We start from the raw sequence: 16,434 nt of genomic DNA, 5'->3' as shown, positions 1-16,434 counted from the left end.
AGGTCCCCTTTTTGATTTGGTTGCACGTCACAGCTAAAGGTGGTTCTTTGGCGAGCCTTAGATGTGCTCTCAACTGAAAGCTTGGTCTCTGTGCCTGTTTTAAAGTCCCAATGTTGACGGGAGACCTCTCTGGAAAGGGTGTTTCTAGTGTTAAGAGTAGGGGTCAGCGGAAGTGTGTGTGTTTCAGCAGCTTGAAACATCCCAAATGAAAACATACCCCCCAAAAAAATGTCCTTCGAGCCGGAATCGAACCAGCGACCTAAGGATTGCCGATTGTTCTACTACAGTCCTCCGCTCTACCAGCTGAGCTATCGAAGGATTGGCAAAGCTGGGTGTGTGCAACTCTTTGGCTTGGCTAAGAGTGCCATGAGCATTAGCTAAAAAGATGTTTGAAAAAGTCAAAAAGTTTTTGGAGGATGCGGGCATCGATCCCGCTACCTCTCGCATGCTAAGCGAGCGCTCTACCATTTGAGCTAATCCCCCATGTCTGACCCACGCATTTAGCCACGCAATCCACTGATCAATCTCTGTAACTGTTTGAAACTTTTTTTTTTTTTTTTTAAGTGTCAAAATATTTTTGACATTAGAAGACTAAGACTGGGATGTTTACAGAGCTTCGCGTGGCTTAATACTTAGGACAAGAAAGTTGTTATGTAGCAGATGAGGCTCTAGAGCCATGGGACCCTTTTGGGAGGAGCATTGTAATGGGAGGAGCATTGTAATGTAAGGAGCTGAAAGGGTGCTTCAAGCTGCAAAATTTTTTACCATGAAAGAGCAAGCATAGGAGACAGGTGACAAAACCTTGAAAGAAATGCGTTGGCCGGGAATCGAACCCGGGTCAACTGCTTGGACGGCAGCTATGCTTACCACTATACCACCAACGCTTCTGTGACAGCTGTGATGTCGGTGATGTCGGTGACGTCTGTGATTCGCATGGCTTAGACTGACTACTTCTGCTATCATGAAGAGCAAAATTCGTTCACAAAGACCTTAAAACACCTCCAAAGAAGAGGAACAATGCGTTGGCCTAGAAACGAACTTGCCTCAATTACAATGGTGGAAACAGTAAAATTGATTGCTTAGCAGAGGATGGTTTTGATCCATCGACCTCTGGGTTATGGGCCCAGCACGCTTCCGCTGCGCCACTCTGCTTCTGTCTGTAAAGGAGATGAGAAGCATAACTACCCTCTGGTTTCTGTCAAGCTGCTAGCGGGAAGGCGGTCTCTGCCGTTTCAGCAAGTTTAGCTTAAAAGCCGATTGTTATGGGCTGAAGTCCACCTGGAGACCAGCATTTGGGTTTTCGCTTGTGCCTAGTCACGAGCATGCAGCACCGTTGTCTCTGTGGCGCAATCGGTTAGCGCGTTCGGCTGTTAACCGAAAGGTTGGTGGTTCAAGCCCACCCAGGGACGAGGTCCCCTTTTTGATTTGGTTGCACGTCACAGCTAAAGGTGGTTCTTTGGCGAGCCTTAGATGTGCTCTCAACTGAAAGCTTGGTCTCTGTGCCTGTTTTAAAGTCCCAATGTTGACGGGAGACCTCTCTGGAAAGGGTGTTTCTAGTGTTAAGAGTAGGGGTCAGCGGAAGTGTGTGTGTTTCAGCAGCTTGAAACATCCCAAATGAAAACATACCCCCCAAAAAAATGTCCTTCGAGCCGGAATCGAACCAGCGACCTAAGGATTGCCGATTGTTCTACTACAGTCCTCCGCTCTACCAGCTGAGCTATCGAAGGATTGGCAAAGCTGGGTGTGTGCAACTCTTTGGCTTGGCTAAGAGTGCCATGAGCATTAGCTAAAAAGATCACCGACATCACAGCTGTCAAAGAAGCGTTGGTGGTATAGTGGTAAGCATAGCTGCCTTCCAAGCAGTTGACCCGGGTTCGATTCCAGCATTTGGGTTTTCGCTTGTGCCTAGTCACGAGCATGCAGCACCGTTGTCTCTGTGGCGCAATCGGTTAGCGCGTTCGGCTGTTAACCGAAAGGTTGGTGGTTCAAGCCCACCCAGGGACGAGGTCCCCTTTTTGATTTGGTTGCACGTCACAGCTAAAGTCCCAATGTTGACGGGAGACCTCTCTGGAAAGGGTGTTTCTAGTGTTAAGAGTAGGGGTCAGCGGAAGTGTGTGTGTTTCAGCAGCTTGAAACATCCCAAATGAAAACATACCCCCCAAAAAAATGTCCTTCGAGCCGGAATCGAACCAGCGACCTAAGGATTGCCGATTGTTCTACTACAGTCCTCCGCTCTACCAGCTGAGCTATCGAAGGATTGGCAAAGCTGGGTGTGTGCAACTCTTTGGCTTGGCTAAGAGTGCCATGAGCATTAGCTAAAAAGATGTTTGAAAAAGTCAAAAAGTTTTTGGAGGATGCGGGCATCGATCCCGCTACCTCTCGCATGCTAAGCGAGCGCTCTACCATTTGAGCTAATCCCCCATGTCTGACCCACGCATTTAGCCACGCATTTAGCCACGCAATCCACTGATCAATCTCTGTAACTGTTTGAAACTTTTTTTTTTTTTTTTTTTTTTTAAGTGTCAAAATATTTTTGACATTAGAAGACTAAGACTGGGATGTTTACAGAGCTTCGCGTGGCTTAATACTTAGGACAAGAAAGTTGTTATGTAGCAGATGAGGCTCTAGAGCCATGGGACCCTTTTGGGAGGAGCATTGTAATGGGAGGAGCATTGTAATGTAAGGAGCTGAAAGGGTGCTTCTAGCTGCAAAATTTTTTACCATGAAAGAGCAAGCATAGGAGACAGGTGACAAAACCTTGAAAGAAATGCATTGGCCGGGAATCGAACCCGGGTCAACTGCTTGGAAGGCAGCTATGCTTACCACTATACCACCAACGCTTCTGTGACAGCTGTGATGTCGGTGATGTCGGTGACGTCTGTGATTCGCATGGCTTAGACTGACTACTTCTGCTATCATGAAGAGCAAAATTCGTTCACAAAGACCTTAAAACACCTCCAAAGAAGAGGAACAATGCGTTGGCCTAGAAACGAACTTGCCTCAATTACAATGGTGGAAACAGTAAAATTGATTGCTTAGCAGAGGATGGTTTCGATCCATCGACCTCTGGGTTATGGGCCCAGCACGCTTCCGCTGCGCCACTCTGCTTCTGTCTGTAAAGGAGATGAGAAGCATAACTACCCTCTGGTTCCTGTCAAGCTGCTAGTGGGAAGGCGGTCTCTGCCGTTTCAGCAAGTTTAGCTTAAAAGCCGATTGTTATGGGCTGAAGTCCACCTGGAGACCAGCATTTGGGTTTTCGCTTGTGCCTAGTCACGAGCATGCAGCACCGTTGTCTCTGTGGCGCAATCGGTTAGCGCGTTCGGCTGTTAACCGAAAGGTTGGTGGTTCAAGCCCACCCAGGGACGAGGTCCCCTTTTTGATTTGGTTGCACGTCACAGCTAAAGGTGGTTCTTTGGCGAGCCTTAGATGTGCTCTCAACTGAAAGCTTGGTCTCTGTGCCTGTTTTAAAGTCCCAATGTTGACGGGAGACCTCTCTGGAAAGGGTGTTTCTAGTGTTAAGAGTAGGGGTCAGCGGAAGTGTGTGTGTTTCAGCAGCTTGAAACATCCCAAATGAAAACATACCCCCCAAAAAAATGTCCTTCGAGCCGGAATCGAACCAGCGACCTAAGGATTGCCGATTGTTCTACTACAGTCCTCCGCTCTACCAGCTGAGCTATCGAAGGATTGGCAAAGCTGGGTGTGTGCAACTCTTTGGCTTGGCTAAGAGTGCCATGAGCATTAGCTAAAAAGATGTTTGAAAAAGTCAAAAAGTTTTTGGAGGATGCGGGCATCGATCCCGCTAGCTCTCGCATGCTAAGCGAGCGCTCTACCATTTGAGCTAATCCCCCATGTCTGACCCACGCATTTAGCCACGCAATCCACTGATCAATCTCTGTAACTGTTTGAAACTTTTTTTTTTTTTTTTTTTTTTTTTTTTTTAAGTGTCAAAATATTTTTGACATTAGAAGACTAAGACTGGAATGTTTACAGAGCTTCGTAACTGTTTGAAACTTTTTTTTTTTTTTTAAGTGTCAAAATATTTTTGACATTAGAAGACTAAGACTGGGATGTTTACAGAGCTTCGCGTGGCTTAATACTTAGGACAAGAAAGTTGTTATGTAGCAGATGAGGCTCTAGAGCCATGGGACCCTTTTGGGAGGAGCATTGTAATGGGAGGAGCATTGTAATGTAAGGAGCTGAAAGGGTGCTTCTAGCTGCAAAATTTTTTACCATGAAAGAGCAAGCATAGGAGACAGGTGACAAAACCTTGAAAGAAATGCATTGGCCGGGAATCGAACCCGGGTCAACTGCTTGGAAGGCAGCTATGCTTACCACTATACCACCAACGCTTCTGTGACAGCTGTGATGTCGGTGATGTCGGTGACGTCTGTGATTCGCATGGCTTAGACTGACTACTTCTGCTATCATGAAGAGCAAAATTCGTTCACAAAGACCTTAAAACACCTCCAAAGAAGAGGAACAATGCGTTGGCCTAGAAACGAACTTGCCTCAATTACAATGGTGGAAACAGTAAAATTGATTGCTTAGCAGAGGATGGTTTCGATCCATCGACCTCTGGGTTATGGGCCCAGCACGCTTCCGCTGCGCCACTCTGCTTCTGTCTGTAAAGGAGATGAGAAGCATAACTACCCTCTGGTTCCTGTCAAGCTGCTAGTGGGAAGGCGGTCTCTGCCGTTTCAGCAAGTTTAGCTTAAAAGCCGATTGTTATGGGCTGAAGTCCACCTGGAGACCAGCATTTGGGTTTTCGCTTGTGCCTAGTCACGAGCATGCAGCACCGTTGTCTCTGTGGCGCAATCGGTTAGCGCGTTCGGCTGTTAACCAAAAGGTTGTTGGTTCAAGCCCACCCAGGGACGAGGTCCCCTTTTTGATTTGGTTGCACGTCACAGCTAAAGGTGGTTCTTTGGCGAGCCTTAGATGTGCTCTCAACTGAAAGCTTGGTCTCTGTGCCTGTTTTAAAGTCCCAATGTTGACGGGAGACCTCTCTGGAAAGGGTGTTTCTAGTGTTAAGAGTAGGGGTCAGCGGAAGTGTGTGTGTTTCAGCAGCTTGAAACATCCCAAATGAAAACATACCCCCCAAAAAAATGTCCTTCGAGCCGGAATCGAACCAGCGACCTAAGGATTGCCGATTGTTCTACTACAGTCCTCCGCTCTACCAGCTGAGCTATCGAAGGATTGGCAAAGCTGGGTGTGTGCAACTCTTTGGCTTGGCTAAGAGTGCCATGAGCATTAGCTAAAAAGATGTTTGAAAAAGTCAAAAAGTTTTTGGAGGATGCGGGCATCGATCCCGCTACCTCTCGCATGCTAAGCGAGCGCTCTACCATTTGAGCTAATCCCCCATGTCTGACCCACGCATTTAGCCACGCAATCCACTGATCAATCTCTGTAACTGTTTGAAACTTTTTTTTTTTTTTTAAGTGTCAAAATATTTTTGACATTAGAAGACTAAGACTGGGATGTTTACAGAGCTTCGCGTGGCTTAATACTTAGGACAAGAAAGTTGTTATGTAGCAGATGAGGCTCTAGAGCCATGGGACCCTTTTGGGAGGAGCATTGTAATGGGAGGAGCATTGTAATGTAAGGAGCTGAAAGGGTGCTTCTAGCTGCAAAATTTTTTACCATGAAAGAGCAAGCATAGGAGACAGGTGACAAAACCTTGAAAGAAATGCATTGGCCGGGAATCGAACCCGGGTCAACTGCTTGGAAGGCAGCTATGCTTACCACTATACCACCAACGCTTCTGTGACAGCTGTGATGTCGGTGATGTCGGTGACGTCTGTGATTCGCATGGCTTAGACTGACTACTTCTGCTATCATGAAGAGCAAAATTCGTTCACAAAGACCTTAAAACACCTCCAAAGAAGAGGAACAATGCGTTGGCCTAGAAACGAACTTGCCTCAATTACAATGGTGGAAACAGTAAAATTGATTGCTTAGCAGAGGATGGTTTCGATCCATCGACCTCTGGGTTATGGGCCCAGCACGCTTCCGCTGCGCCACTCTGCTTCTGTCTGTAAAGGAGATGAGAAGCATAACTACCCTCTGGTTCCTGTCAAGCTGCTAGTGGGAAGGCGGTCTCTGCCGTTTCAGCAAGTTTAGCTTAAAAGCCGATTGTTATGGGCTGAAGTCCACCTGGAGACCAGCATTTGGGTTTTCGCTTGTGCCTAGTCACGAGCATGCAGCACCGTTGTCTCTGTGGCGCAATCGGTTAGCGCGTTCGGCTGTTAACCGAAAGGTTGGTGGTTCAAGCCCACCCAGGGACGAGGTCCCCTTTTTGATTTGGTTGCACGTCACAGCTAAAGGTGGTTCTTTGGCGAGCCTTAGATGTGCTCTCAACTGAAAGCTTGGTCTCTGTGCCTGTTTTAAAGTCCCAATGTTGACGGGAGACCTCTCTGGAAAGGGTGTTTCTAGTGTTAAGAGTAGGGGTCAGCGGAAGTGTGTGTGTTTCAGCAGCTTGAAACATCCCAAATGAAAACATACCCCCCAAAAAAATGTCCTTCGAGCCGGAATCGAACCAGCGACCTAAGGATTGCCGATTGTTCTACTACAGTCCTCCGCTCTACCAGCTGAGCTATCGAAGGATTGGCAAAGCTGGGTGTGTGCAACTCTTTGGCTTGGCTAAGAGTGCCATGAGCATTAGCTAAAAAGATGTTTGAAAAAGTCAAAAAGTTTTTGGAGGATGCGGGCATCGATCCCGCTAGCTCTCGCATGCTAAGCGAGCGCTCTACCATTTGAGCTAATCCCCCATGTCTGACCCACGCATTTAGCCACGCAATCCACTGATCAATCTCTGTAACTGTTTGAAACTTTTTTTTTTTTTTTTTTTTTTTTTTTTTAAGTGTCAAAATATTTTTGACATTAGAAGACTAAGACTGGAATGTTTACAGAGCTTCGTAACTGTTTGAAACTTTTTTTTTTTTTTTAAGTGTCAAAATATTTTTGACATTAGAAGACTAAGACTGGGATGTTTACAGAGCTTCGCGTGGCTTAATACTTAGGACAAGAAAGTTGTTATGTAGCAGATGAGGCTCTAGAGCCATGGGACCCTTTTGGGAGGAGCATTGTAATGGGAGGAGCATTGTAATGTAAGGAGCTGAAAGGGTGCTTCTAGCTGCAAAATTTTTTACCATGAAAGAGCAAGCATAGGAGACAGGTGACAAAACCTTGAAAGAAATGCATTGGCCGGGAATCGAACCCGGGTCAACTGCTTGGAAGGCAGCTATGCTTACCACTATACCACCAACGCTTCTGTGACAGCTGTGATGTCGGTGATGTCGGTGACGTCTGTGATTCGCATGGCTTAGACTGACTACTTCTGCTATCATGAAGAGCAAAATTCGTTCACAAAGACCTTAAAACACCTCCAAAGAAGAGGAACAATGCGTTGGCCTAGAAACGAACTTGCCTCAATTACAATGGTGGAAACAGTAAAATTGATTGCTTAGCAGAGGATGGTTTCGATCCATCGACCTCTGGGTTATGGGCCCAGCACGCTTCCGCTGCGCCACTCTGCTTCTGTCTGTAAAGGAGATGAGAAGCATAACTACCCTCTGGTTCCTGTCAAGCTGCTAGTGGGAAGGCGGTCTCTGCCGTTTCAGCAAGTTTAGCTTAAAAGCCGATTGTTATGGGCTGAAGTCCACCTGGAGACCAGCATTTGGGTTTTCGCTTGTGCCTAGTCACGAGCATGCAGCACCGTTGTCTCTGTGGCGCAATCGGTTAGCGCGTTCGGCTGTTAACCAAAAGGTTGTTGGTTCAAGCCCACCCAGGGACGAGGTCCCCTTTTTGATTTGGTTGCACGTCACAGCTAAAGGTGGTTCTTTGGCGAGCCTTAGATGTGCTCTCAACTGAAAGCTTGGTCTCTGTGCCTGTTTTAAAGTCCCAATGTTGACGGGAGACCTCTCTGGAAAGGGTGTTTCTAGTGTTAAGAGTAGGGGTCAGCGGAAGTGTGTGTGTTTCAGCAGCTTGAAACATCCCAAATGAAAACATACCCCCCAAAAAAATGTCCTTCGAGCCGGAATCGAACCAGCGACCTAAGGATTGCCGATTGTTCTACTACAGTCCTCCGCTCTACCAGCTGAGCTATCGAAGGATTGGCAAAGCTGGGTGTGTGCAACTCTTTGGCTTGGCTAAGAGTGCCATGAGCATTAGCTAAAAAGATGTTTGAAAAAGTCAAAAAGTTTTTGGAGGATGCGGGCATCGATCCCGCTACCTCTCGCATGCTAAGCGAGCGCTCTACCATTTGAGCTAATCCCCCATGTCTGACCCACGCATTTAGCCACGCAATCCACTGATCAATCTCTGTAACTGTTTGAAACTTTTTTTTTTTTTTTAAGTGTCAAAATATTTTTGACATTAGAAGACTAAGACTGGGATGTTTACAGAGCTTCGCGTGGCTTAATACTTAGGACAAGAAAGTTGTTATGTAGCAGATGAGGCTCTAGAGCCATGGGACCCTTTTGGGAGGAGCATTGTAATGGGAGGAGCATTGTAATGTAAGGAGCTGAAAGGGTGCTTCTAGCTGCAAAATTTTTTACCATGAAAGAGCAAGCATAGGAGACAGGTGACAAAACCTTGAAAGAAATGCATTGGCCGGGAATCGAACCCGGGTCAACTGCTTGGAAGGCAGCTATGCTTACCACTATACCACCAACGCTTCTGTGACAGCTGTGATGTCGGTGATGTCGGTGACGTCTGTGATTCGCATGGCTTAGACTGACTACTTCTGCTATCATGAAGAGCAAAATTCGTTCACAAAGACCTTAAAACACCTCCAAAGAAGAGGAACAATGCGTTGGCCTAGAAACGAACTTGCCTCAATTACAATGGTGGAAACAGTAAAATTGATTGCTTAGCAGAGGATGGTTTCGATCCATCGACCTCTGGGTTATGGGCCCAGCACGCTTCCGCTGCGCCACTCTGCTTCTGTCTGTAAAGGAGATGAGAAGCATAACTACCCTCTGGTTCCTGTCAAGCTGCTAGTGGGAAGGCGGTCTCTGCCGTTTCAGCAAGTTTAGCTTAAAAGCCGATTGTTATGGGCTGAAGTCCACCTGGAGACCAGCATTTGGGTTTTCGCTTGTGCCTAGTCACGAGCATGCAGCACCGTTGTCTCTGTGGCGCAATCGGTTAGCGCGTTCGGCTGTTAACCGAAAGGTTGGTGGTTCAAGCCCACCCAGGGACGAGGTCCCCTTTTTGATTTGGTTGCACGTCACAGCTAAAGGTGGTTCTTTGGCGAGCCTTAGATGTGCTCTCAACTGAAAGCTTGGTCTCTGTGCCTGTTTTAAAGTCCCAATGTTGACGGGAGACCTCTCTGGAAAGGGTGTTTCTAGTGTTAAGAGTAGGGGTCAGCGGAAGTGTGTGTGTTTCAGCAGCTTGAAACATCCCAAATGAAAACATACCCCCCAAAAAAATGTCCTTCGAGCCGGAATCGAACCAGCGACCTAAGGATTGCCGATTGTTCTACTACAGTCCTCCGCTCTACCAGCTGAGCTATCGAAGGATTGGCAAAGCTGGGTGTGTGCAACTCTTTGGCTTGGCTAAGAGTGCCATGAGCATTAGCTAAAAAGATGTTTGAAAAAGTCAAAAAGTTTTTGGAGGATGCGGGCATCGATCCCGCTACCTCTCGCATGCTAAGCGAGCGCTCTACCATTTGAGCTAATCCCCCATGTCTGACCCACGCATTTAGCCACGCAATCCACTGATCAATCTCTGTAACTGTTTGAAACTTTTTTTTTTTTTTTAAGTGTCAAAATATTTTTGACATTAGAAGACTAAGACTGGGATGTTTACAGAGCTTCGCGTGGCTTAATACTTAGGACAAGAAAGTTGTTATGTAGCAGATGAGGCTCTAGAGCCATGGGACCCTTTTGGGAGGAGCATTGTAATGGGAGGAGCATTGTAATGTAAGGAGCTGAAAGGGTGCTTCTAGCTGCAAAATTTTTTACCATGAAAGAGCAAGCATAGGAGACAGGTGACAAAACCTTGAAAGAAATGCATTGGCCGGGAATCGAACCCGGGTCAACTGCTTGGAAGGCAGCTATGCTTACCACTATACCACCAACGCTTCTGTGACAGCTGTGATGTCGGTGATGTCGGTGACGTCTGTGATTCGCATGGCTTAGACTGACTACTTCTGCTATCATGAAGAGCAAAATTCGTTCACAAAGACCTTAAAACACCTCCAAAGAAGAGGAACAATGCGTTGGCCTAGAAACGAACTTGCCTCAATTACAATGGTGGAAACAGTAAAATTGATTGCTTAGCAGAGGATGGTTTCGATCCATCGACCTCTGGGTTATGGGCCCAGCACGCTTCCGCTGCGCCACTCTGCTTCTGTCTGTAAAGGAGATGAGAAGCATAACTACCCTCTGGTTCCTGTCAAGCTGCTAGCGGGAAGGCGGTCTCTGCCGTTTCAGCAAGTTTAGCTTAAAAGCCGATTGTTATGGGCTGAAGTCCACCTGGAGACCAGCATTTGGGTTTTCGCTTGTGCCTAGTCACGAGCATGCAGCACCGTTGTCTCTGTGGCGCAATCGGTTAGCGCGTTCGGCTGTTAACCGAAAGGTTGGTGGTTCAAGCCCACCCAGGGACGAGGTCCCCTTTTTGATTTGGTTGCACGTCACAGCTAAAGGTGGTTCTTTGGCGAGCCTTAGATGTGCTCTCAACTGAAAGCTTGGTCTCTGTGCCTGTTTTAAAGTCCCAATGTTGACGGGAGACCTCTCTGGAAAGGGTGTTTCTAGTGTTAAGAGTAGGGGTCAGCGGAAGTGTGTGTGTTTCAGCAGCTTGAAACATCCCAAATGAAAACATACCCCCCAAAAAAATGTCCTTCGAGCCGGAATCGAACCAGCGACCTAAGGATTGCCGATTGTTCTACTACAGTCCTCCGCTCTACCAGCTGAGCTATCGAAGGATTGGCAAAGCTGGGTGTGTGCAACTCTTTGGCTTGGCTAAGAGTGCCATGAGCATTAGCTAAAAAGATGTTTGAAAAAGTCAAAAAGTTTTTGGAGGATGCGGGCATCGATCCCGCTACCTCTCGCATGCTAAGCGAGCGCTCTACCATTTGAGCTAATCCCCCATGTCTGACCCACGCATTTAGCCACGCAATCCACTGATCAATCTCTGTAACTGTTTGAAACTTTTTTTTTTTTTTTTTTTTAAGTGTCAAAATATTTTTGACATTAGAAGACTAAGACTGGAATGTTTACAGAGCTTCGCGTGGCTTAATACTTAGGACAAGAAAGTTGTTATGTAGCAGATGAGGCTCTAGAGCCATGGGACCCTTTTGGGAGGAGCATTGTAATGGGAGGAGCATTGTAATGTAAGGAGCTGAAAGGGTGCTTCTAGCTGCAAAATTTTTTACCATGAAAGAGCAAGCATAGGAGACAGGTGACAAAACCTTGAAAGAAATGCGTTGGCCGGGAATCGAACCCGGGTCAACTGCTTGGAAGGCAGCTATGCTTACCACTATACCACCAACACTTCTTTGACAGCTGTGATGTCGGTGATGTCGGTGACGTCTGTGATTCGCATGGCTTAGACTGACTACTTCTGCTATCATGAAGAGCAAAATTCGTTCACAAAGACCTTAAAACACCTCCAAAGAAGAGGAACAATGCGTTGGCCTAGAAACGAACTTGCCTCAATTACAATGGTGGAAACAGTAAAATTGATTGCTTAGCAGAGGATGGTTTCGATCCATCGACCTCTGGGTTATGGGCCCAGCACGCTTCCGCTGCGCCACTCTGCTTCTGTCTGTAAAGGAGATGAGAAGCATAACTACCCTCTGGTTCCTGTCAAGCTGCTAGTGGGAAGGCGGTCTCTGCCGTTTCAGCAAGTTTAGCTTAAAAGCCGATTGTTATGGGCTGAAGTCCACCTGGAGACCAGCATTTGGGTTTTCGCTTGTGCCTAGTCACGAGCATGCAGCACCGTTGTCTCTGTGGCGCAATCGGTTAGCGCGTTCGGCTGTTAACCAAAAGGTTGTTGGTTCAAGCCCACCCAGGGACGAGGTCCCCTTTTTGATTTGGTTGCACGTCACAGCTAAAGGTGGTTCTTTGGCGAGCCTTAGATGTGCTCTCAACTGAAAGCTTGGTCTCTGTGCCTGTTTTAAAGTCCCAATGTTGACGGGAGACCTCTCTGGAAAGGGTGTTTCTAGTGTTAAGAGTAGGGGTCAGCGGAAGTGTGTGTGTTTCAGCAGCTTGAAACATCCCAAATGAAAACATACCCCCCAAAAAAATGTCCTTCGAGCCGGAATCGAACCAGCGACCTAAGGATTGCCGATTGTTCTACTACAGTCCTCCGCTCTACCAGCTGAGCTATCGAAGGATTGGCAAAGCTGGGTGTGTGCAACTCTTTGGCTTGGCTAAGAGTGCCATGAGCATTAGCTAAAAAGATGTTTGAAAAAGTCAAAAAGTTTTTGGAGGATGCGGGCATCGATCCCGCTACCTCTCGCATGCTAAGCGAGCGCTCTACCATTTGAGCTAATCCCCCATGTCTGACCCACGCATTTAGCCACGCAATCCACTGATCAATCTCTGTAACTGTTTGAAACTTTTTTTTTTTTTTTTAAGTGTCAAAATATTTTTGACATTAGAAGACTAAGACTGGGATGTTTACAGAGCTTCGCGTGGCTTAATACTTAGGACAAGAAAGTTGTTATGTAGCAGATGAGGCTCTAGAGCCATGGGACCCTTTTGGGAGGAGCATTGTAATGGGAGGAGCATTGTAATGTAAGGAGCTGAAAGGGTGCTTCTAGCTGCAAAATTTTTTACCATGAAAGAGCAAGCATAGGAGACAGGTGACAAAACCTTGAAAGAAATGTGTTGGCCGGGAATCGAACCCGGGTCAACTGCTTGGAAGGCAGCTATGCTTACCACTATACCACCAACGCTTCTTTGACAGCTGTGATGTCGGTGATGTCGGTGACGTCTGTGATTCGCATGGCTTAGACTGACTACTTCTGCTATCATGAAGAGCAAAATTCGTTCACAAAGACCTTAAAACACCTCCAAAGAAGAGGAACAATGCGTTGGCCTAGAAACGAACTTGCCTCAATTACAATGGTGGAAACAGTAAAATTGATTGCTTAGCAGAGGATGGTTTCGATCCATCGACCTCTGGGTTATGGGCCCAGCACGCTTCCGCTGCGCCACTCTGCTTCTGTCTGTAAATGAGATGAGAAGCATAACTACCCTCTGGTTCCTGTCAAGCTGCTAGCGGGAAGGCGGTCTCTGCCGATTCAGCAAGTTTAGCTTAAAAGCCGATTGTTATGGGCTGAAGTCCACCTGGAGACCAGCATTTGGGTTTTCGCTTGTGCCTAGTCACGAGCATGCAGCACTGTTGTCTCTGTGGCGCAATCGGTTAGCGCGTTCGGCTGTTAACCGAAAGGTTGGTGGTTCAAGCCCACCCAGGGACGAGGTCCCCTTTTTGATTTGGTTGCACGTCACAGCTAAAGGTGGTTCTTTGGCGAGCCTTAGATGTGCTCTCAACTGAAAGCTTGGTCTCTGTGCCTGTTTTAAAGTCCCAATGTTGACGGGAGACCTCTCTGGAAAGGGTGTTTCTAGTGTTAAGAGCAGGGGTCAGCGGAAGTGTGTGTTTTTCATCATCTTGAAACATCCCAAATGAAAACATACCCCCCAAAAAAATGTCCTTCGAGCCGGAATCGAACCAGCGACCTAAGGATTGCCGATTGTTCTACTACAGTCCTCCGCTCTACCAGCTGAGCTATCGAAGGATTGGCAAAGCTGGGTGTGTGCAACTCTTTGGCTTGGCTAAACCACTATACCACCAACGCTTCTTTGACAGCTGTGATGTCGGTGATGTCGGTGACGTCTGTGATTCGCATGGCTTAGACTGACTACTTCTGCTATCATGAAGAGCAAAATTCGTTCACAAAGACCTTAAAACACCTCCAAAGAAGAGGAACAATGCGTTGGCCTAGAAACGAACTTGCCTCAATTACAATGGTGGAAACAGTAAAATTGATTGCTTAGCAGAGGATGGTTTCGATCCATCGACCTCTGGGTTATGGGCCCAGCACGCTTCCGCTGCGCCACTCTGCTTCTGTCTGTAAAGGAGATGAGAAGCATAACTACCCTCTGGTTCCTGTCAAGCTGCTAGTGGGAAGGCGGTCTCTGCCGTTTCAGCAAGTTTAGCTTAAAAGCCGATTGTTATGGGCTGAAGTCCACCTGGAGACCAGCATTTGGGTTTTCGCTTGTGCCTAGTCACGAGCATGCAGCACCGTTGTCTCTGTGGCGCAATCGGTTAGCGCGTTCTGCTGTTAACCGAAAGGTTGGTGGTTCAAGCCCACCCAGGGACGAGGTCCCCTTTTTGATTTGGTTGCACGTCACAGCTAAAGGTGGTTCTTTGGCAAGCCTTAGATGTGCTCTCAACTGAAAGCTTGGTCTCTGTGCCTGTTTTAAAGTCCCAATGTTGACGGGAGACCTCTCTGGAAAGGGTGTTTCTAGTGTTAAGAGTAGGGGTCAGCGGAAGTGTGTGTGTTTCAGCAGCTTGAAACATCCCAAATGAAAACATACCCCCCAAAAAAATGTCCTTCGAGCCGGAATCGAACCAGCGACCTAAGGATTGCCGATTGTTCTACTACAGTCCTCCGCTCTACCAGCTGAGCTATCGAAGGATTGGCAAAGCTGGGTGTGTGCAACTCTTTGGCTTGGCTAAGAGTGCCATGAGCATTAGCTAAAAAGATGTTTGAAAAAGTCAAAAAGTTTTTGGAGGATGCGGGCATCGATCCCGCTACCTCTCGCATGCTAAGCGAGCGCTCTACCATTTGAGCTAATCCCCCATGTCTGACCCACGCATTTAGCCACGCAATCCACTGATCAATCTCTGTAACTGTTTGAAACTTTTTTTTTTTTTTTTTTTTTTTTTTTAAGTGTCAAAATATTTTTGACATTAGAAGACTAAGACTGGAATGTTTACAGAGCTTCGCGTGGCTTAATACTTAGGACAAGAAAGTTGTTATGTAGCAGATGAGGCTCTAGAGCCATGGGACCCTTTTGGGAGGAGCATTGTAATGGGAGGAGCATTGTAATGTAAGGAGCTGAAAGGGTGCTTCTAGCTGCAAAATTTTTTACCATGAAAGAGCAAGCATAGGAGACAGGTGACAAAACCTTGAAAGAAATGCGTTGGCCGGGAATCGAACCCGGGTCAACTGCTTGGAAGGCAGCTATGCTTACCACTATACCACCAACGCTTCTGTGACAGCTGTGATGTCGGTGATGTCGGTGACGTCTGTGATTCGCATGGCTTAGACTGACTACTTCTGCTATCATGAAGAGCAAAATTCGTTCACAAAGACCTTAAAACACCTCCAAAGAAGAGGAACAATGCGTTGGCCTAGAAACGAACTTGCCTCAATTACAATGGTGGAAACAGTAAAATTGATTGCTTAGCAGAGGATGGTTTCGATCCATCGACCTCTGGGTTATGGGCCCAGCACGCTTCCGCTGCGCCACTCTGCTTCTGTCTGTAAAGGAGATGAGAAGCATAACTACCCTCTGGTTCCTGTCAAGCTGCTAGCGGGAAGGCGGTCTCTGCCGTTTCAGCAAGTTTAGCTTAAAAGCCGATTGTTATGGGCTGAAGTCCACCTGGAGACCAGCATTTGGGTTTTCGCTTGTGCCTAGTCACGAGCATGCAGCACCGTTGTCTCTGTGGCGCAATCGGTTAGCGCGTTCGGCTGTTAACCGAAAGGTTGGTGGTTCAAGCCCACCCAGGGACGAGGTCCCCTTTTTGATTTGGTTGCACGTCACAGCTAAAGGTGGTTCTTTGGCGAGCCTTAGATGTGCTCTCAACTGAAAGCTTGGTCTCTGTGCCTGTTTTAAAGTCCCAATGTTGATGGGAGACCTCTCTGGAAAGGGTGTTTCTAGTGTTAAGAGTAGGGGTCAGCGGAAGTGTGTGTGTTTCAGCAGCTTGAAACATCCCAAATGAAAACATACCCCCCAAAAAAATGTCCTTCGAGCCAGAATCGAACCAGCGACCTAAGGATTGCCGATTGTTCTACTACAGTCCTCCGCTCTACCAGCTGAGCTATCGAAGGATTGGCAAAGCCGGGTGTGTGCAACTCTTTGGCTTGGCTAAGAGTGCCATGAGCATTAGCTAAAAAGATGTTTGAAAAAGTCAAAAAGTTTTTGGAGGATGCAGGCATCGATCCCGCTACCTCTCGCATGCTAAGCGAGCGCTCTACCATTTGAGCTAATCCCCCATGTCTGACCCACGCATTTAGCCACGCAATCCACTGATCAATCTCTGTAACTGTTTGAAATTTTTTTTTTTTTTTTTTTTTTAAGTGTCAAAATATTTTTGACATTAGAAGACTAAGACTGGGATGTTTACAGAGCTTCGCGTGGCTTAATACTTAGGACAAGAAAGTTGTTATGTAGCAGATGAGGCTCTAGAGCCATGGGACCC

At 47.0% G+C, this 16,434-nt stretch overlaps 37 non-coding genes across 37 annotated transcripts; 8 read left to right on the top strand and 29 right to left on the bottom strand.

Annotated features, from left to right (window-relative positions):
• Positions 1-231: 231 nt before the first annotated feature.
• On the bottom strand, positions 232-318 carry TRNAY-GUA (transfer RNA tyrosine (anticodon GUA)). The gene is given in 2 exon segments: positions 232-267; positions 282-318. It is a non-coding gene; the product is annotated as a tRNA-Tyr (tRNA).
• Positions 319-410: 92 nt separating this feature from the next.
• On the bottom strand, positions 411-483 carry TRNAA-AGC (transfer RNA alanine (anticodon AGC)). The gene has a single exon. It is a non-coding gene; the product is annotated as a tRNA-Ala (tRNA).
• An 852-nt stretch (positions 484-1,335) lies between these two features.
• TRNAN-GUU (transfer RNA asparagine (anticodon GUU)) lies at positions 1,336-1,409 on the top strand. The gene has a single exon. It is a non-coding gene; the product is annotated as a tRNA-Asn (tRNA).
• Positions 1,410-1,640: 231 nt separating this feature from the next.
• On the bottom strand, positions 1,641-1,727 carry TRNAY-GUA (transfer RNA tyrosine (anticodon GUA)). Its single transcript is given in 2 exon segments — positions 1,641-1,676; positions 1,691-1,727. It is a non-coding gene; the product is annotated as a tRNA-Tyr (tRNA).
• A 203-nt stretch (positions 1,728-1,930) lies between these two features.
• Positions 1,931-2,004, top strand: TRNAN-GUU (transfer RNA asparagine (anticodon GUU)). The gene has a single exon. It is a non-coding gene; the product is annotated as a tRNA-Asn (tRNA).
• Positions 2,005-2,169: 165 nt separating this feature from the next.
• On the bottom strand, positions 2,170-2,256 carry TRNAY-GUA (transfer RNA tyrosine (anticodon GUA)). Its single transcript is given in 2 exon segments — positions 2,170-2,205; positions 2,220-2,256. It is a non-coding gene; the product is annotated as a tRNA-Tyr (tRNA).
• A 92-nt stretch (positions 2,257-2,348) lies between these two features.
• Positions 2,349-2,421, bottom strand: TRNAA-AGC (transfer RNA alanine (anticodon AGC)). Its single transcript has one exon. It is a non-coding gene; the product is annotated as a tRNA-Ala (tRNA).
• A 347-nt stretch (positions 2,422-2,768) lies between these two features.
• On the bottom strand, positions 2,769-2,840 carry TRNAG-UCC (transfer RNA glycine (anticodon UCC)). Its single transcript has one exon. It is a non-coding gene; the product is annotated as a tRNA-Gly (tRNA).
• A 451-nt stretch (positions 2,841-3,291) lies between these two features.
• TRNAN-GUU (transfer RNA asparagine (anticodon GUU)) lies at positions 3,292-3,365 on the top strand. Its single transcript has one exon. It is a non-coding gene; the product is annotated as a tRNA-Asn (tRNA).
• A 231-nt stretch (positions 3,366-3,596) lies between these two features.
• On the bottom strand, positions 3,597-3,683 carry TRNAY-GUA (transfer RNA tyrosine (anticodon GUA)). Its single transcript is given in 2 exon segments — positions 3,597-3,632; positions 3,647-3,683. It is a non-coding gene; the product is annotated as a tRNA-Tyr (tRNA).
• A 594-nt stretch (positions 3,684-4,277) lies between these two features.
• TRNAG-UCC (transfer RNA glycine (anticodon UCC)) lies at positions 4,278-4,349 on the bottom strand. The gene has a single exon. It is a non-coding gene; the product is annotated as a tRNA-Gly (tRNA).
• Positions 4,350-5,105: 756 nt separating this feature from the next.
• Positions 5,106-5,192, bottom strand: TRNAY-GUA (transfer RNA tyrosine (anticodon GUA)). The gene is given in 2 exon segments: positions 5,106-5,141; positions 5,156-5,192. It is a non-coding gene; the product is annotated as a tRNA-Tyr (tRNA).
• A 92-nt stretch (positions 5,193-5,284) lies between these two features.
• On the bottom strand, positions 5,285-5,357 carry TRNAA-AGC (transfer RNA alanine (anticodon AGC)). Its single transcript has one exon. It is a non-coding gene; the product is annotated as a tRNA-Ala (tRNA).
• A 327-nt stretch (positions 5,358-5,684) lies between these two features.
• TRNAG-UCC (transfer RNA glycine (anticodon UCC)) lies at positions 5,685-5,756 on the bottom strand. The gene has a single exon. It is a non-coding gene; the product is annotated as a tRNA-Gly (tRNA).
• Positions 5,757-6,207: 451 nt separating this feature from the next.
• TRNAN-GUU (transfer RNA asparagine (anticodon GUU)) lies at positions 6,208-6,281 on the top strand. The gene has a single exon. It is a non-coding gene; the product is annotated as a tRNA-Asn (tRNA).
• Positions 6,282-6,512: 231 nt separating this feature from the next.
• On the bottom strand, positions 6,513-6,599 carry TRNAY-GUA (transfer RNA tyrosine (anticodon GUA)). Its single transcript is given in 2 exon segments — positions 6,513-6,548; positions 6,563-6,599. It is a non-coding gene; the product is annotated as a tRNA-Tyr (tRNA).
• A 593-nt stretch (positions 6,600-7,192) lies between these two features.
• On the bottom strand, positions 7,193-7,264 carry TRNAG-UCC (transfer RNA glycine (anticodon UCC)). Its single transcript has one exon. It is a non-coding gene; the product is annotated as a tRNA-Gly (tRNA).
• A 756-nt stretch (positions 7,265-8,020) lies between these two features.
• On the bottom strand, positions 8,021-8,107 carry TRNAY-GUA (transfer RNA tyrosine (anticodon GUA)). Its single transcript is given in 2 exon segments — positions 8,021-8,056; positions 8,071-8,107. It is a non-coding gene; the product is annotated as a tRNA-Tyr (tRNA).
• A 92-nt stretch (positions 8,108-8,199) lies between these two features.
• Positions 8,200-8,272, bottom strand: TRNAA-AGC (transfer RNA alanine (anticodon AGC)). The gene has a single exon. It is a non-coding gene; the product is annotated as a tRNA-Ala (tRNA).
• Positions 8,273-8,599: 327 nt separating this feature from the next.
• On the bottom strand, positions 8,600-8,671 carry TRNAG-UCC (transfer RNA glycine (anticodon UCC)). Its single transcript has one exon. It is a non-coding gene; the product is annotated as a tRNA-Gly (tRNA).
• Positions 8,672-9,122: 451 nt separating this feature from the next.
• TRNAN-GUU (transfer RNA asparagine (anticodon GUU)) lies at positions 9,123-9,196 on the top strand. Its single transcript has one exon. It is a non-coding gene; the product is annotated as a tRNA-Asn (tRNA).
• A 231-nt stretch (positions 9,197-9,427) lies between these two features.
• TRNAY-GUA (transfer RNA tyrosine (anticodon GUA)) lies at positions 9,428-9,514 on the bottom strand. The gene is given in 2 exon segments: positions 9,428-9,463; positions 9,478-9,514. It is a non-coding gene; the product is annotated as a tRNA-Tyr (tRNA).
• Positions 9,515-9,606: 92 nt separating this feature from the next.
• TRNAA-AGC (transfer RNA alanine (anticodon AGC)) lies at positions 9,607-9,679 on the bottom strand. The gene has a single exon. It is a non-coding gene; the product is annotated as a tRNA-Ala (tRNA).
• Positions 9,680-10,006: 327 nt separating this feature from the next.
• TRNAG-UCC (transfer RNA glycine (anticodon UCC)) lies at positions 10,007-10,078 on the bottom strand. The gene has a single exon. It is a non-coding gene; the product is annotated as a tRNA-Gly (tRNA).
• Positions 10,079-10,529: 451 nt separating this feature from the next.
• On the top strand, positions 10,530-10,603 carry TRNAN-GUU (transfer RNA asparagine (anticodon GUU)). Its single transcript has one exon. It is a non-coding gene; the product is annotated as a tRNA-Asn (tRNA).
• Positions 10,604-10,834: 231 nt separating this feature from the next.
• TRNAY-GUA (transfer RNA tyrosine (anticodon GUA)) lies at positions 10,835-10,921 on the bottom strand. The gene is given in 2 exon segments: positions 10,835-10,870; positions 10,885-10,921. It is a non-coding gene; the product is annotated as a tRNA-Tyr (tRNA).
• A 92-nt stretch (positions 10,922-11,013) lies between these two features.
• TRNAA-AGC (transfer RNA alanine (anticodon AGC)) lies at positions 11,014-11,086 on the bottom strand. The gene has a single exon. It is a non-coding gene; the product is annotated as a tRNA-Ala (tRNA).
• Positions 11,087-11,418: 332 nt separating this feature from the next.
• TRNAG-UCC (transfer RNA glycine (anticodon UCC)) lies at positions 11,419-11,490 on the bottom strand. The gene has a single exon. It is a non-coding gene; the product is annotated as a tRNA-Gly (tRNA).
• Positions 11,491-12,246: 756 nt separating this feature from the next.
• Positions 12,247-12,333, bottom strand: TRNAY-GUA (transfer RNA tyrosine (anticodon GUA)). The gene is given in 2 exon segments: positions 12,247-12,282; positions 12,297-12,333. It is a non-coding gene; the product is annotated as a tRNA-Tyr (tRNA).
• Positions 12,334-12,425: 92 nt separating this feature from the next.
• On the bottom strand, positions 12,426-12,498 carry TRNAA-AGC (transfer RNA alanine (anticodon AGC)). The gene has a single exon. It is a non-coding gene; the product is annotated as a tRNA-Ala (tRNA).
• A 328-nt stretch (positions 12,499-12,826) lies between these two features.
• On the bottom strand, positions 12,827-12,898 carry TRNAG-UCC (transfer RNA glycine (anticodon UCC)). The gene has a single exon. It is a non-coding gene; the product is annotated as a tRNA-Gly (tRNA).
• Positions 12,899-13,349: 451 nt separating this feature from the next.
• On the top strand, positions 13,350-13,423 carry TRNAN-GUU (transfer RNA asparagine (anticodon GUU)). Its single transcript has one exon. It is a non-coding gene; the product is annotated as a tRNA-Asn (tRNA).
• A 231-nt stretch (positions 13,424-13,654) lies between these two features.
• TRNAY-GUA (transfer RNA tyrosine (anticodon GUA)) lies at positions 13,655-13,741 on the bottom strand. The gene is given in 2 exon segments: positions 13,655-13,690; positions 13,705-13,741. It is a non-coding gene; the product is annotated as a tRNA-Tyr (tRNA).
• An 816-nt stretch (positions 13,742-14,557) lies between these two features.
• Positions 14,558-14,644, bottom strand: TRNAY-GUA (transfer RNA tyrosine (anticodon GUA)). Its single transcript is given in 2 exon segments — positions 14,558-14,593; positions 14,608-14,644. It is a non-coding gene; the product is annotated as a tRNA-Tyr (tRNA).
• Positions 14,645-14,736: 92 nt separating this feature from the next.
• On the bottom strand, positions 14,737-14,809 carry TRNAA-AGC (transfer RNA alanine (anticodon AGC)). Its single transcript has one exon. It is a non-coding gene; the product is annotated as a tRNA-Ala (tRNA).
• A 339-nt stretch (positions 14,810-15,148) lies between these two features.
• TRNAG-UCC (transfer RNA glycine (anticodon UCC)) lies at positions 15,149-15,220 on the bottom strand. The gene has a single exon. It is a non-coding gene; the product is annotated as a tRNA-Gly (tRNA).
• A 451-nt stretch (positions 15,221-15,671) lies between these two features.
• Positions 15,672-15,745, top strand: TRNAN-GUU (transfer RNA asparagine (anticodon GUU)). The gene has a single exon. It is a non-coding gene; the product is annotated as a tRNA-Asn (tRNA).
• The last annotated feature ends 689 nt before the right edge of the window (positions 15,746-16,434 follow it).

The sequence above is a fragment of the Hyla sarda genome, chromosome 3 (assembly GCF_029499605.1).
Source record: "Hyla sarda isolate aHylSar1 chromosome 3, aHylSar1.hap1, whole genome shotgun sequence".
NCBI classification, from domain to species: Eukaryota; Metazoa; Chordata; class Amphibia; order Anura; family Hylidae; genus Hyla; species Hyla sarda.
This window is presented reverse-complemented; position numbering and strand designations above follow the sequence as displayed.